Raw genomic sequence first — 15,584 nt, 5'->3', positions numbered from 1 at the left:
GTAGTAAAACATGTAGCCAAAAACAAGTTTTTTTCATACATAAACATTGTCTTTACATTGAGGACATAAATTCCAAAAATTACATCTCATAGTTGCGGAAATGAAATACAACGGAAATTAATACTAAAGCAAACTGGTGCTCGATCCTCAGATTTTGGATTCCATCACTAGTCCCAGAACGTCTTATGTTCTACATCGTTCACCTTTTCTTTAGTCTTATCTTAGAGAGAAGTAATGGAGGTGAGTGTTTTTGGAATTACTCGACAAGTGGAAGTAGCTCGAATACCATAATAACAGAATTTGAACAGTGAACTTTCCCATGATGAGAAAAGACATTCTACCAAGTTAGATGATAAAATGTATTACCCTTTTTTTTTTATATCAAATATATTAGTTTTTACCTCAAAAGTATCACTTTTTGGTTGGCTAGCTAGTGCTTCTATGATATTATTTTATAATATATATGATGATTTTCTTTTCTTAAAATTTTTTTTGTGTTTTGCATATTCATGTTTTTAAATCAATTTTTTTTTCCACTTACTTGTGTATCAAAAGTTGTCACTTTTTCCCGGCAAAATTATAAATTTTTGTTGTGTAGTTCTGCTTTAATCTTATTGTCTAAATAAATAAATAAATAAAAAATTTCCCTTCTAATACATGCTTCTTTTTTCCTTACATTTTTTTGGTACAATGTATTTATTTAAACGGTTTTTGTTTTAATTCCGGTTGAAAAAAATATTACTTTTTTACTCAAATGTATTATTTTTGACAGATAAAGTATTACTCTTGGTTGTTTAGTTTTTCTTTGATATTGTTTTTAAATAACTACAAATATATTTTTATTTACTTTGTTATATTAGTCATGCTATGAATTTATTTAGATACTTTTTTCTTTCTGACATATGATCATTTGCTTTTGTGTGTGTGCTGTGAAGTTCAAGGTTTTATTACAAAATGCAGACCACAAGGTCTATATATACTCATAAAAAATTTAAATGACCAACAAAGAGATACAGTGTGGCGCCCCAAACCTCGTCACGTAATCATACAACATGTGACGTCATATGCATAAAAATTTTTCTTTTCAACGACGTAATAATATAATGCATATACGACAAAATAGTGCAATCACCACACTATCTACGTCAATGCAGCAGAAACAGTATAATACATACACACATACAACTCAAGTAAGACAATAAACTATACTGTTTCTATCTACTATCAACTACAGGACTGTTTGACTAGACACACCTAGCCCTTCACCACTATCCTGTCTCACTGCATAGTCCTGTAACCTGTCCAACAGAAACAGCACCCAAAAGGTGAGCATACACAACAATCATCATCTTAATACATAACAATTATAGTATCAACAATATAAAATATAACTGGAATGATAACAGAAATACTCCCTTTGCTGTCTCTGGACAATCAAACCGCCAACGATATCAACGTCATCACTCCCATACTACTGCAACAACAACATCGACGATACGTCACACCCCAACACCGGTGACAGCAATATCGTCGAACGAATAACATCAACGATACGTCGCACCCCTGCTCCGGCGACAGCAATATCGTTGAACGAATAACATCGACGATACGTCTCACCCCAACACCGGCGACAGCAATATCGTCGAACGAATAAAATCAACGTGATGTCTCCCAACAAACGACAGCCAACAATATCAACGATAATAAACAACAACAGATATAATATCAAATCACCCAATACCGATGATTTATCATCGTTCAACGCAATAGTATTCATCAATACTAAACAATAACCACATATGCTCGTACGTCAACACGTACCTGATAATCGAGTATATATATAATCTGGCTATTTCTTTGATCCCGAGGCTTGTGTTGTATCTAAATAATTCAACAACAATTATCAGACCATTGTCACCGTATCAACACAATCATAACATCTTCAATATACAACATCAAATAGCCCAACAATAATTCATTCACAATATATAAACTCGATTATTAAATCTTATCGTTCATCAATTTAATATTCTAGAGTATTTAATTCACAATACTACCATCAAATGCACCCTAATTAATTTAATATCAAATAATAGGCTATTTTACAACATCCGTCAAATTACGAAAATTTTATATCAACGTGTAGCCTACACTTCGTAGACTCCGAATATATAATCAGAATTAATAACAACTGACAAACAACTCTCTAATCTAAATCCAACGATTAAAAATCTCTAATTATAATAAATTGAGAAAAATTCTAAACAACAACACAATAATCTTCTCTACTTCGTTAAAATCATACACTATTCAACAATCTTCAATTTTAGTATGATTTAACAATTTATCGGATCTATTCCAAAAATCGACGAATTTCAAACATCACCAAAACTATACAATTTATACCTCAAATCGAAGACCTCGTGTCAACGATTCGAGAACTGAAGTCGGTTCGTCGATTGGATAAACCGATAAGTCGCACGATCGAAAATAAAAACCGAAAACCTTCTTTCTATTTCTTCGTTCTTCTTTGTANTCATTTTGCTCTTAAAATGAATTCATTATTTTTCAACTTATTTACGAAAATGCCATCAACATAAATTGAATATTTTTCAACTTATTTACAAAAATGCCATCAATGCTATTTTATAGTTGTAATATTTACTTCAGGCATTACATTTCTACCCCCTTAAATGAATTTCGACCCCGAAATTAATCAACAACAGTAATAACATGCATAAATAAAGATACGTCATACCATCAGAATAAGTAGGGGTAGAGCTCCCTCATATGCCACTCTGTCTCCCAAGTAGCCTCTTCGACACCTCTATGTTCCCACTGAACCTTCACCATCGGTATAAGCTTACTACGAAGCTTCCGTTCAGATCGATCCAAAATACAAATTGGTCTCTCAACATAAGACACATCAGGATCTAACTGAACCTCAGAATTATCCAACACATGTGAAGGATCTGGCGCGTACTTCCGCAACATCGACACATGAAACACATCATGAATACCAGATAAAGATGGAGGTAGAGCCAATCGATAAGCCAAAGTTCCTATCCGCTGCAATATCTCATACGGACCAACATATCTCGGTGCCAACATTCCTTTCATACTAAATTGTACTGTACCACGAAAAGGAGACACTTTCAAAAATACTCGATCGCCCTGCTGAAACTCTAAGGGTCTTCGTCTTTTATTGGCATAGGCGGCCTGTCTATCTTGCGCTGCTTTCAATCGTTGTTGTATCAACTTTACTTTCTGTTCCATCTCACGAATCATATCAGGACCGGTAAGTGCAGCTCGATCAACATCATCCCAGTACAACGGAGATCTACAACGCCTCCCATACAATGCTTCAAATGGAGGCATCTGAATACTACTCTGATAACTATTGTTATACGCAAACTCTACCAATGGAATAGATGACTGCCAAACAGATTTAAAATCCATATCATAAGCACGCAACATATCCTCCAGCGTCTGAATAGTACGCTCAGTCTGACCATCTGTCTGAGGATGATAAGCTTTACTCAATCTCAACTTTTTCCCCATCGCAGTCTGCAATCCTTCCCAAAAATGAGAAGTAAATCGAGGATCTCCACAGATATAATAGACACTGGAATCCCGTGCAACCGTACGATCTCTCGTATATACAACTGTGCCATCGTCAAATACGTACTATTCATGCTATAGGGTATAAAATGTGCAACTTTCGTCAATCGATCAACAATCACCCAAATAGCATCAATAGCTCCAGTGCTTCTTGGTAAATGAGTCACAAAATCCATCGATATGTGCTCCCATTTCCCAGTCGGTACTTCTAACCTCCCCAATTCACCTCCTGGTCTTCTCCTCTCAGCTTTGATCTGTTGCCAATTGAGACATCGACGTACAAAATCAATCACATCACGTTTCATTCCCTTCCACCAAAACTGAGAGCGTAGATCCTTATACATCTTCTTTCCACCAGGGTGGATAGAATATCGACTACAATGTGCACGCCGCAACAGGCCCTGGCGCAACTCAGTTGTATCAGGAACTACCCATATATCATTCATCCTCAAACTGCCATCATCAGCCACTCTAAAATGAGTCTCTTGTTTCTGAGAAACTAACTCCTTCCATCGATGAACTCTCTCATCTGTCATCTGTGCATCACGAATACAACCATATATATCACGTTCAGCTAATAAGGTAGATACCTAGATAGGAGTCATCGAGATATCAAAATTATATCCCAAGGAACAACAAGACATCATCATAGCTGATAAACGACTCACATCATCTGCAGTACAACTCACTTTACGACTCAATGCATCAGCGGTAAGATTGGCTCGACCAGGATGATATTCAATCTCACAATCATAATCCTTCAGCAAATCTAGCAATCGTCTCTGTCTCATATTCAACTCTGTCTGTGTAAACAGAAATCTCAAGCTCTTATGATCAGTATAAATCGTAAACGATGTACCATATATATAGTGTCGCCATATCTTCAAGGCAAAGATAATGGCTGCCAACTCCAAATCATGCACATGGTACCTAGTTTCGTGTGGTTTCAGCTGTCTCGAGACATATGCCACGACATGTCGATCCTGCATCAAAACACATCCCAAACCAGGTAGTGATGCAGCAGTATAAACAACAAACCTTTCATTTTTTGGTGGGATTGATAACACCGGTGCAGTCGTCAGTCGGTGCTTCAACTCCTGAAAACTTCTCTCACATGCTTTAGACCACTGAAATCGCACACCTTTCTGAGTCAACTGTGTCAAAGGTCTAGCAATCTTTGAAAATCCCTCGATAAATCGACGATAATAACCTGCTAAATCCAAGAAACTACGGATCTCTGGTACAGATGTAGGTGCAGACCACTGTAACACGGCTTCGACCTTCGTTGGATCAATAGAAATCCCATCTCTCGATATAACATGACCCAAGAAGCCTACTCGATCCAACCAAAACTCACATTTACTGAGTTTTGCATACAACTGTCTATCTCGCAGTACCTGTAATACTGAACGTAAATGCCCAACATGCTCAGCCTCACTCCTGGAATATATCAATATATCATCAATAAACACAATAGCAAACTGATCGAGATAAGGCTGAAATACCCTATTCATCAAACTCAAAAACACAGCTGGAGCATTCGTAAACCCAAACGGCATAACTAAAAACTCATAATGCCCATATCTGGTCCTGAATGCTGTCTTCTGAATATCCTCCTCGCTAACTCGTATCTGATGATATCCTGACCTCAAATCAATCTTCGAATATACTGAGGTTCCCTGCAACTGATCAAAAAAATCATCAATACGAGGGAGGGGATATTTATTCTTAATCGTTACCTTATTCAGCTGTCGATAGTCTATACAAAGCCGCATCGTTCCATCTTTCTTTCTTACAAATAAGACTGGTGCACCCCAAGGCGATACACTAGGGCAAATGTATCCCTTGTCCAACAAGTCCTGTAACTGGGCTTTCAACTCTCTCAACTCTGCTGGTGCCATTCTGTAAGGTGCACGAGAAATAGGGAAAGTACCTGGCATCAACTCAATCCCAAACTCCACCTCACGGACTGGTGGGAAGCCTGGAATCTCATCAGGAAATACATCAGCGGACTCAGCAACTACAGGTATCTCCTCTATTCCCACCTCCTTCTTCTTCTCTGTCACATCTTCAGCATAAATAAGATAACCCTCATGGCCATGCTCCAATAACCAAGACATCCGGATAGCAGATACCAACGGAACACGGGGACGAGAACCCTTCCAATAAAATGTCCAACGCTCTTTCTCATCCGTGTAAAAATATACTACTCGCTGATAACAATCAACAGTCGCACAATATCTCCTCAACACATTAATTCCCACAATACAATCAAAATCAGTCATCTCTAGAATAATCATATCAGATCTCAACTCATAGCCCTCATAAGAAATAATACTATCTGATATCATCGATACAACCGATATATCAACTCCAGAGGGTGTCGAAACAGAAAGAGGCATAGAAAATGGAGACGAGCGCATATGATGCTCAACCACAAACCTCTTCGATATAAATGTATGTGAGGCACCTGTATCAACAAGAATATAAGCAGGATAAGAACATAAATAACACTTACCCACTATCATCTCCTCTCGTGCCTCCTCTGCCTGCTCTCGTGTCAACGCATACACCTGTGTCTGAGGTGGACCAGCTCCCTGCCTACGTGGCTGTCCTCCAGAAGGTCGTGGTGTAAACTGCTGAGGCTGTCGTCCTCCTCTCTCTGAGGATCTACCTCTATCACTCCTGGGCTCTCGCTGTCCCTCAAGGCTAGGACACTGTCTCGCTATATGGCCAACACCGCCACACTCAAAACAGGTGATCTCGGTCTGTGTGCACTGTCTGATCAGGTGAGGTCCCCCACAACGAAAACATCTCACTGCTCTGGACTCCCCTCTCTGCCCCTGAACAGACTGAGAACTGCNTGTGGTCGCAATGACTCCCTAGTCGGCTCTGATAATCGTCCCTGAGCCCCATACTCCTGCATAACCAACTCAGCCATCTCAGTCCTCGTCACTGCATCTTCAAATGATACTGGGTTGTTCGATTGCACACGATCAAATAACTCTAACTTCAACCCTTTCAAGAAGTGCCTCATCTTAGCATGAACATAAAGCAACGTGTGGCACATATTTCAGCAATGCAAAATATCGAGTCTCACACTCAGCAACAGACATACTACCCTGTCTCAAATCTTCGAATTCTTTCTCTTTTGTTTATCAGGCTGCTATAGAAAAATATTTATCAAGAAAACGAGATCGAAACACATCTCAATCAACAATACGGCCTTGGGCTCTCAATCCGGCCTCAGTCGTCTGCCACCACAATAGTACATTCCTCGAAAGTTGAAATGTAGCAAATCGTAACCAAGCAGACCTAACACACGGAGCATTCACAAAAATCTGCTCTATCCTCTCAATCCACTCCTCTGCTCGCTCACCAGTCTCAGAGCTATCAAATCTCGGTGGAAGATAACTGCTGAACTGTGCCAAAGACAACTTACCGGGCAATAAAGGCTGATCTGCAGGTGCCTGTCCCATAGGAAGAGGTGGCAATGGATTCATCTGCCCAAACCCACTATCAACCTCGTCTGTTTCCTCGTGTGGATGTACCTATTCTCTATCTGTCATCACTGGAAATCAAATTGTAAATCATAACATTTAACAATTACAATCCAGCAATCATCATCACACCTTTCGCACAAAAGCGTACGCAACTAAAGAACAATCAATCATACCAAGAAATCATCAGAAACAAGTCAAATGCACAGACACACGCAGATAATATCGCCATCCAACTCCCTCATCACAAACCCAACTCCTAACCATCCCAGACATCTAACATATGCTCTGATACCACCAATTGTGGCGCCCCAAACCTCACCACGTAATCATACAACATGTGACGTCATATGCATAAAAATTTTACTTTTCAACGACGTAATAATATAATGCATATACGACAAAATAGTGCAATCACCACACTATCTACGTCAATGCAGCAGAAACAGTATAATACATACTCACATACAACTCAAGTAAGACAATAAACTATACTGTTTCTATCTACTATCAACTACAGGACTGTTTGACTAGACACATCTAGCCCTTCACCACTATCCTGTCTCACTGCATAGTCCTGTAACCTGTCCAACAGAAACAGCCCCCAAAGGGTGAGCATACACAACAATCATCATCGTAATACATAACAATTATAGTATCAACAATATAAAATATAACTGGAATGATAACAGAAATACTCCCTTTGCTGTATCCAGACAATCAAACCACCAACGATATCAACGTCATCACTCCCATACTTCTGCAACAACAACATCGACGATACGTCGCACCCCAACACTGGCGACAGCAATACCGTCGAACGAATAACCTCAACGATACGTCGCACCCCTACTCCGGCGACAGCAATATTGTTGAACGAATAACATCGACGATACATCGCACCCCAACACCGGCGACAGCAATATCGTCGAACGAATAACATCAACGTGACGTCTCCCAACAAACGACAGCCAACAATATCAACGATAATAAACAACAACAGATATAATATCAAATCATCAATATTTATCATCGTTCAACGCAATAGTATTCATCAATACTAAACAATAACCACATATGTTCGTACGTCAACACGTACCTGATAATCGAGTATATATATAATCTGGCTATTTCTTTGATCCCGAGGCTTGTGTTGTATCTAAATAATTCAACAACAATTATCTGACCATTGTCACCGTATCATCACAATCATAACATCTTCAATATACAACATCAAATAGCCCAACAATAATTCATTCACAACATATAAACTCGATTATTAAATTTTATCGTTCATCAATTTAATATTCTAGAGTATTTAATTCACAATACTACCATCAAATACACCCTAATTAATTTAACATCAAATAATATGCTATTTTACAAAATCCGTAAAATTACGAAAATTTTATATCAACGTGTAGCCTATAATTCGTAGACTCCGAATATATAATCAGAATTAATAACAACTGACAAACAACTCTCTAATCTCAATCCAACGATTAAAAATCCCTAATTATAATAAATTGGGAAAAATTCTAAACAACAACACAATAATCTTCTCTACTTCGTTAAAATCATACACTATTCAACAATCTTCAATTTCAGTATGATTTAACAATTTATTGGATTTATTCCAAAAATCAATGAATTTCAAACATCACCAAAACTATAAAATTTATACCTCAAATCGAAGACCTCGTGTCAACGATTCGAGAACTGAAGTCGGTTCGTCGATTGGATAAACCGATAAGTCGCACGATCGAAAATAAAAATCGAAAACCTTCTTTCTATTTCTTCGTTCTTCTTTGTAAACTTTCTATAAATCGATTAATGAATTCACGTCTCTTTTCAAATTTATCCTTTTTATTTTTTTTAAAATATTATATTATATTATATTAATAATATAATAAATTTAATATATACTATTTAACATTTTAACATCGGTATATCAATTTGGATCAGTCAAACGATCACATTTTCCAAAACTCAAAACATAAAACTTCTATATCTTTAAGTTTTCTATGTTATATCCAAATCTCAAATCATTTGAACTTCATATGAGCAGAATATGTCACTAATTATCATTTTGCCCTTAAAATGAATTCATTATTTTTCAACTTATTTACGAAAATGCCATCAAAATAAATTGAATATTTTTCTACTTATTTACAAAAATACCATCAATACTATTTTATAGTGGTAATATTTACTTCAGGCATTACATGCAGTTATGAGCATTGGTTTTGAAAGAGATCACTGATTATTGTCTTTTTGTTTACGACACATTAAGTAAAGAGTATGTTATTCATGAACTATAATTATGATGGAAGCTTATTGGGGCCAAATTATGAAATCACATAACAAACGAGTCCGGATCTGGGACTTTCAGATAGACGATCTAGTCATGAAGAAAGTAAATCCAGCTGGAGATGTGGGCAAGCTGGAAGCTCGGTGGGAGGGACCCTTTAAAATCACTCGAAAAGTCAGCTCAGGAGTATTTTACTTGGAAGATGCTCAGAGACGCTCTCTTAAAAGGCCATGGAATATCTTTCACTTGAAAAAATATTATAAATGTATCTCTTATTTGAAGTGATAATGAAGTTCTTTTCTTCTCAAAAAAGTGCGTTAAATATTATATCTAAACCCAGGAGACATGAGGCCTCGGTGATCTATTAAGTCCGGGAGTCATGAGACCCTGGCTATTTTATAAGTCCATGGACCCGTACCCTGGCCCAGGGCTCCGTACCTTGGTTATTCATTAAGCCCAAGGACCCGTACTCTAGCTCGGAGCTCCGTACCTCAACTATTCATTAAGTCCTGGGACCCGTACCTTGTTCATTCATTACCTTAGCTCGGGGCTCTGTACCTCGATCATTCATTAAGTCCAAGGACCTGTACCGTGGCCCAGGGCTCCGTACCCTGGTCATTCATTAAGTCTAGGGACCTGTACCCTGGCACAGAGCTCCATACCCTGGTCATTCATTAAGCCTTGGGATCCGTACCCTGGCTCGGGGCTCCGTACCTCGATCATTCATTAAGCCCAAGGACCCGTACCCTAGCTCGGGGCTCCGTATCCCAACCATTTATTAAGTCCAGGAATCCATACCCTGGCTCGAAGGCAGAATTCCCCGATCACTTCTTAAAGATCCCGGTTATTTTTCGACACTTAGTAAAGTGTATTCAATGTAGGAGATTTATTGAATTTTAATAACTTTTGTAAATTTTAAAAATTTAGATGTATTCAATTAAGACTTTTACATACTTTATAGAAGTCTAGTGATATTCAAAATAGATTTTCATAGAGTTTTAAAAAGTTAAGTGCTATTCAACATTGACTTTTAAAAACTCTATAAAAGTCTATAGGTATTCAAATTTTCAATAGACTTTTAATAATTTCATGGAATTCATTAACATACAAACATTAAAGCCTAAGGTACAACTATAAATTGTCAAAAATTGTATTTGGTTCAACACAAAGATTTGGATGGATTTTTAAAACTTCTAACTCATACACAAGCTATTTATTTCTCTTTTTGTCGCTTCACATTATCTCTCTTCTTATCTTCTCTCCTCTCATCTGTCTCTATCACTCTCTCAAAATTTCGAAGTTTATCTCTGGATATATTTTCTTTTCAAATTTTTCATTTTTTGGCTGATTGTTCGTTTAATAATTTTTTATTTTAATATCATTGAAAATTTTGAATTCTAGAATTGATTTTGTGATTTTTAATTTATGATTTATACAAATTAATGTAATATTCAATAATAATAAAAGATGATAAAAAAATATCGCTTAATTCTTAATAATTGAATAGCCTCGCAACAACCATGATTTTTTAAATTCTTTTTAGTATATTCAATTAATATGTAATCTATGATATTTTTATACAAAATTATATCCACACAATGCTAAATAATTTTCTTTTTACATGTATATTTTCAATTCAAAAACAAGGTTATAGCTTAATCAATTTATGTATTTTAAAAAATTTACAAACATGCATATATACACATGTAAGGATTAAATGATTTAACTTTTTTATAAGTAAATTTATTTATTAATATAAATATTGAAAAATTATTTCAAACTGAATATGTTATATATGTCAATTAATTATTGGTTCAAAGAAATTAATAAAAAATAATATGTTATAATTAATTACAAAATTTATAAAATCTTATAAAAAAATTCACAAAAGTCTATAAAAATCTTACAAAAAAGTCTACATGAATCCACATAAATCTGTTTATAAATCTGTGAGATTCTGTAAAATTCAATAAAAATTTATCAAATCCATAAAAATCTATCATTTGAAAAAGTCATCAAACTCTGGATTGAATACACCCCACTTAGAAAATTTTTGGAGGATTTAACAAACAGTATTGAAAGAAAGAGAAGACAAGTAAAGAAAATTTTAGTAATAAAAGCCCGAAGGCCAGGATTACAATCAGGGAAATTAAAAGAAAAAGATTACAATCATATTTTAAATATATTGGACTTGAGCCTGGCTGCTCTTCTCCTTTTTTGTCTTCCTTCTCTTCAGAATCCTTTGGAAGAGACGCTATGACCCGTTCAAAATAAGGAAAATCTTCCTTATTTTTCGGGAGAAGCCCGGCCTCTTCAAACTGCTCTTGGCATTTATTGAAGCCAGTTCGGAAGAAGGAATAGGCCCGATCTACAACGGCCGTCTAGAATTCCAGATAATGAAGGAAGGAAGCCCGCCATTTCCCTTGGGAGTAAATATAGGCATCCAGGGCATTCTCAACATCAACTGCCAGGGAAATTTGTCTCTCTAGATCCTCAGACAAAGAATTATTCCTTGACTCTAAGGCAGAGAAATACCCCTATAAAGTTTCCTCCCAAGCAAGGCTTGCTTCAATATCATCCCGGGCCTTTTCCAGATCTGTCTTAGACAATGCCAATTAATGGTTGGCCGCGTCCAGGGCAGCTTGGAGGCCGGTAACTGTTTCTTCATGAATTGATTGAACCCGAGACAGTTGTCCTTGGAGTTTCTCGTGAAGCTCTTGAATGGCCCGGGCTCGACCGCATTCTTTGGTACCCACCGCTGCTACATCTTCAAAGGCCGACACCATCATTTGAACAACCTGTTCAAAAAGAATTATTAAAAAAAAGGAGAAAAAGAGAAAAGAGTAAACTTACAAAAAGGATCTGATTAGATCCCTCAAAGAGTTTGGGGGTGGGGAGGTTGTTCTTCAAATGTGTCTCCTCAGCAAGAAGAAGCATCTACTTAAGGAGTTTGAACCCCATAGAGGAAGCCGCCTCCAAGAAAATGTTGCCTCGGGCTCCCTGCGAGCTAGGCTGAAGAGGCTCGATGAGAGGTTGAGTTGGAGGAGAAGAGGGGGATCGAGTTGTTTGGGAGGTGCCCTGGTCTCCTCCTTTGTTGCCCTCAATAAGGATCAGTTCTGGGCCGGACAATGCTTTCTTTTTCCTCTGGATGAGAGGAACGAGATCCTCAGAGTCTTCTTGGGAGTCAGCCTGAGTCACTTACCTCTCTTGTTGATTTTCAGCTCGGGTGGATTTGTCCATCCTGGCCACCTCCTCCTCGGCCGCAGATGACCGAGTCCCGAAAAGCGTTGGCAAGACCAATTTTTTCTTCTCAGCTGCCGCTTTCTGGGCTGCCAACGTTTTCTCCTTTGTCGCCTTCTCGGCTGCCCACTTCTTGGCGAATGCCTCTTGCATCTCCAAGTCGCCTGTCAAAAACAAGGGAAAGAGAAAATGAAGCTATTAAAATCAAGTATACATTAAAAGAATAAAGAGAAGTAAAGAAAAAGCTGGAGTTGGAAGTTACCAGGTTGAGCACTCGAGCTAGCTACTTCATCGACTGCCTGGTCTATAGGGTCTTCAGCCCAGGCACTCAAACCGTAAGCAATCAAATTTTCTTCCCAGAGGAGGGATGAAAAAGAGAATTTTTAACCCTCCACCAACTCTTGGCTTTGGGTGTAGGCTTCCTCAAATTTATAAGATTTAGGAAGAAGGGGTTGAGAAGGAAGAGTGGGAAGGAAACCAGCTAGGCAGGGGAGAGAAGCTGGGAGGCGAATGAAAAAGAAAAGTCCTTTCCATCCCTTCTGGGAAGAAGAGATATCATCAAGGAAATGAGCTTTCAACCGGGCAATTAATGAGAAGGCATTATCTCTCATCTGGAAAACGAAAAAATAGTGGAGAATGAGGGGGTTGATGAAAATATTGTGCATTTTAAAAAGGATATAGGTCGAGGCCATAATCCGAAAAGAATTAGGGTGAAGTTGGTTCACGGGTACACCAAAAAACTTGGCAACCTCGATGTAGAAGGAGGGGATGGGAAATCGAAGATCATTCTTAACCTGGTCCTTATAAAAAGTAGTAAAACCAGCAGAAGGGTGATCGGCCCTATCAGATGGGCCGGGAATCAGTATGGGGAAAGAAGAAGGGATAGATCCCAGAACCTAGAATTCTTCATCCGCTCTCGAGCGTAAAGTGCTGCTCATTGAAGCGAACCAAGGAACTCCAGGAATATCGGAGTGAAAAGGGGAGGAAGCCCGAGCTTTGCCCTTTTTTAGAGCTCGGGACGTGCCAGTAGAGGAGGGTTTAGAATTTAGGGTTTTGGGTTTTGGGGAAATGTAGGCGGAAAAACGTTTTGGAGGAAGAAAAGGAGGTGAATCAGAGCGTATCGCGGTTGACTCGTAACTAGACGAGCCTCGCACATTCGCTCATGAGGTGGAAGAGGTAGAATCTGACATATTTGAAATTGGAAAGAAGAAACTTACAAGATTGGTTGAAGGAGGACTTGGTGACTGGAAATCGCCGGAGCAGAGAAGTGCGATACGTCGGAGAGGTGAGTGAAGATTTGGAGAGAATGAGAAATTGTAAAAGTGACAAATGAAGGGGGCTCAATGTTTTATATAAGCGAAGGAGAATGATCTCAACCATTGATCTAAAGATAGATCGAACGATCAGGAGGTATCTTGAAAGTTGTGCAGGTAGATGAAAGGACATGCTCGAAAATCGAGGCGTCTCAGACTGTTCATTTTCTCGGAATTCGAAAGTTTTTGGCCGTTCAGATTCTAGGGCCCACATCATCATGACATCAGCCCTATCAACTGAGAATATGAGACGACAAAAATATTTAAGTCAGGAGACATGAGGCCCCGACACCTTATCTTCAGTCCGAGAGACATGAGGCCCTGACACCTTATCTCAAGACTGGGAGACATGATGCCCCATCACCTTATTTCATGTCCAGAAGGCATGAAGCTCCGATGTTTTTATAAGTCAGAATCGATTATCTTTAGGTTGAAATCTAAGCATGACTGATCGAGATAGCAAGTAAGACTCTAGCCCGACTATTTAAAGGAGGGGTGGTGATACCCCCGGAAGAACCCGAGTCATGGATGACCCGAGACAGAAAATGGGTAGCGCGAATTCTAGTAAGATTGAAGGATGAGCTTGTAAGTAGACGGACAGGTAAGCACCCGAGATATCTTCACCCCGAGCTACCAAATGCCCGGGTTTTTGGACAAACTCTCGGTTGATGGTATTCTACCCAGGCTACCTCAAAAGTATCACCACACTCGAGTGCACAAGTATGAGATGCCTTATGGTTGGTAATCATTGCTGTCAGAATCACTGGGGTTTGGCGTGTCAGAAAAGTTGTCAGGAAATAGGGTATGTGCAGCCATCTTATCCTAATTAGTAAGTGGACACTGAAAACAAGGTAATCATTATATTCCTTCCTATAAATAGCATGTTTGATTTACATTCAAGGGATTGGATTATTGATTCACATATTCACGTATACTAATACACACGCCTACACAGCCGTTTTTCTTCATCTTCACCTGTTAACTTAAGCATTGGAGTGACCACGTCGGACATCCCTCCGACGCCCATTCACGAGTTCATCTTCTTGTTTGCAGGGCTTAGTTACAGTAGCCATACCACATAGATATATTTTCCTTCAGGATATATCTTCTTGCTCATTTTTCCTTAGCAAAATTCTGATCAGATTCGGTGGATTGCCCCGACTCAACTCACCCGATTCACCCAGATCACGTCAATATATAAAACATAATATTCATGTATTACGTTAAACACATATAAAATGTTTTCGACCACTAGTTTGTAATAATGATCATCTCCGTTATTGGGTTTTCGGATTCTTTTATGATTTTCCAAATAGTTAGTAGCTCCACACCAAACAGTATATGAAAACATGATTTGATGGAGTACTATAATCACTTCAAAGCACTCCAAACACGAAAGACAAGATATTTTAGAACTCTGTCATATATATATATTTTATGTCGTGAGAATTCGTAGCTGTTATATTTCAGTACGTACTGGGTAAATCCCCGATCTAACGTAATAACCAGGAAATTACGTTACTCAGGTAAATCATACTTCACATGATATGTGCATGCTTTGGAAATATATGAAGTTCCGACACCACCGAAGCCCATGAT

At 38.2% G+C, this 15,584-nt stretch overlaps 1 long non-coding RNA gene across 2 annotated transcripts; it reads right to left on the bottom strand.

The window, feature by feature from the left end:
- Positions 1-1,123: 1,123 nt before the first annotated feature.
- Positions 1,124-2,875, bottom strand: LOC140987830 (uncharacterized). 2 transcript variants are annotated; one of them, XR_012177216.1, is made up of 3 exons: positions 2,759-2,875; positions 1,822-1,881; positions 1,124-1,298 (listed from the first exon to the last, which is right to left on the bottom strand). It is a non-coding gene; the product is annotated as an uncharacterized lncRNA (long non-coding RNA). The 2 variants fall into 2 exon arrangements; XR_012177217.1 differs by lacking the exon at positions 2,759-2,875 and adding an exon at positions 2,407-2,505.
- Between the last annotated feature and the right edge of the window lie 12,709 nt (positions 2,876-15,584).

Source organism: Primulina huaijiensis, chromosome 11, assembly GCF_012295235.1.
Source record: "Primulina huaijiensis isolate GDHJ02 chromosome 11, ASM1229523v2, whole genome shotgun sequence".
NCBI classification, from domain to species: domain Eukaryota; kingdom Viridiplantae; phylum Streptophyta; class Magnoliopsida; order Lamiales; family Gesneriaceae; genus Primulina; species Primulina huaijiensis.
Note: the sequence above shows the minus strand (reverse complement) of the source record. Positions and strands in the feature narration are given on the sequence as shown.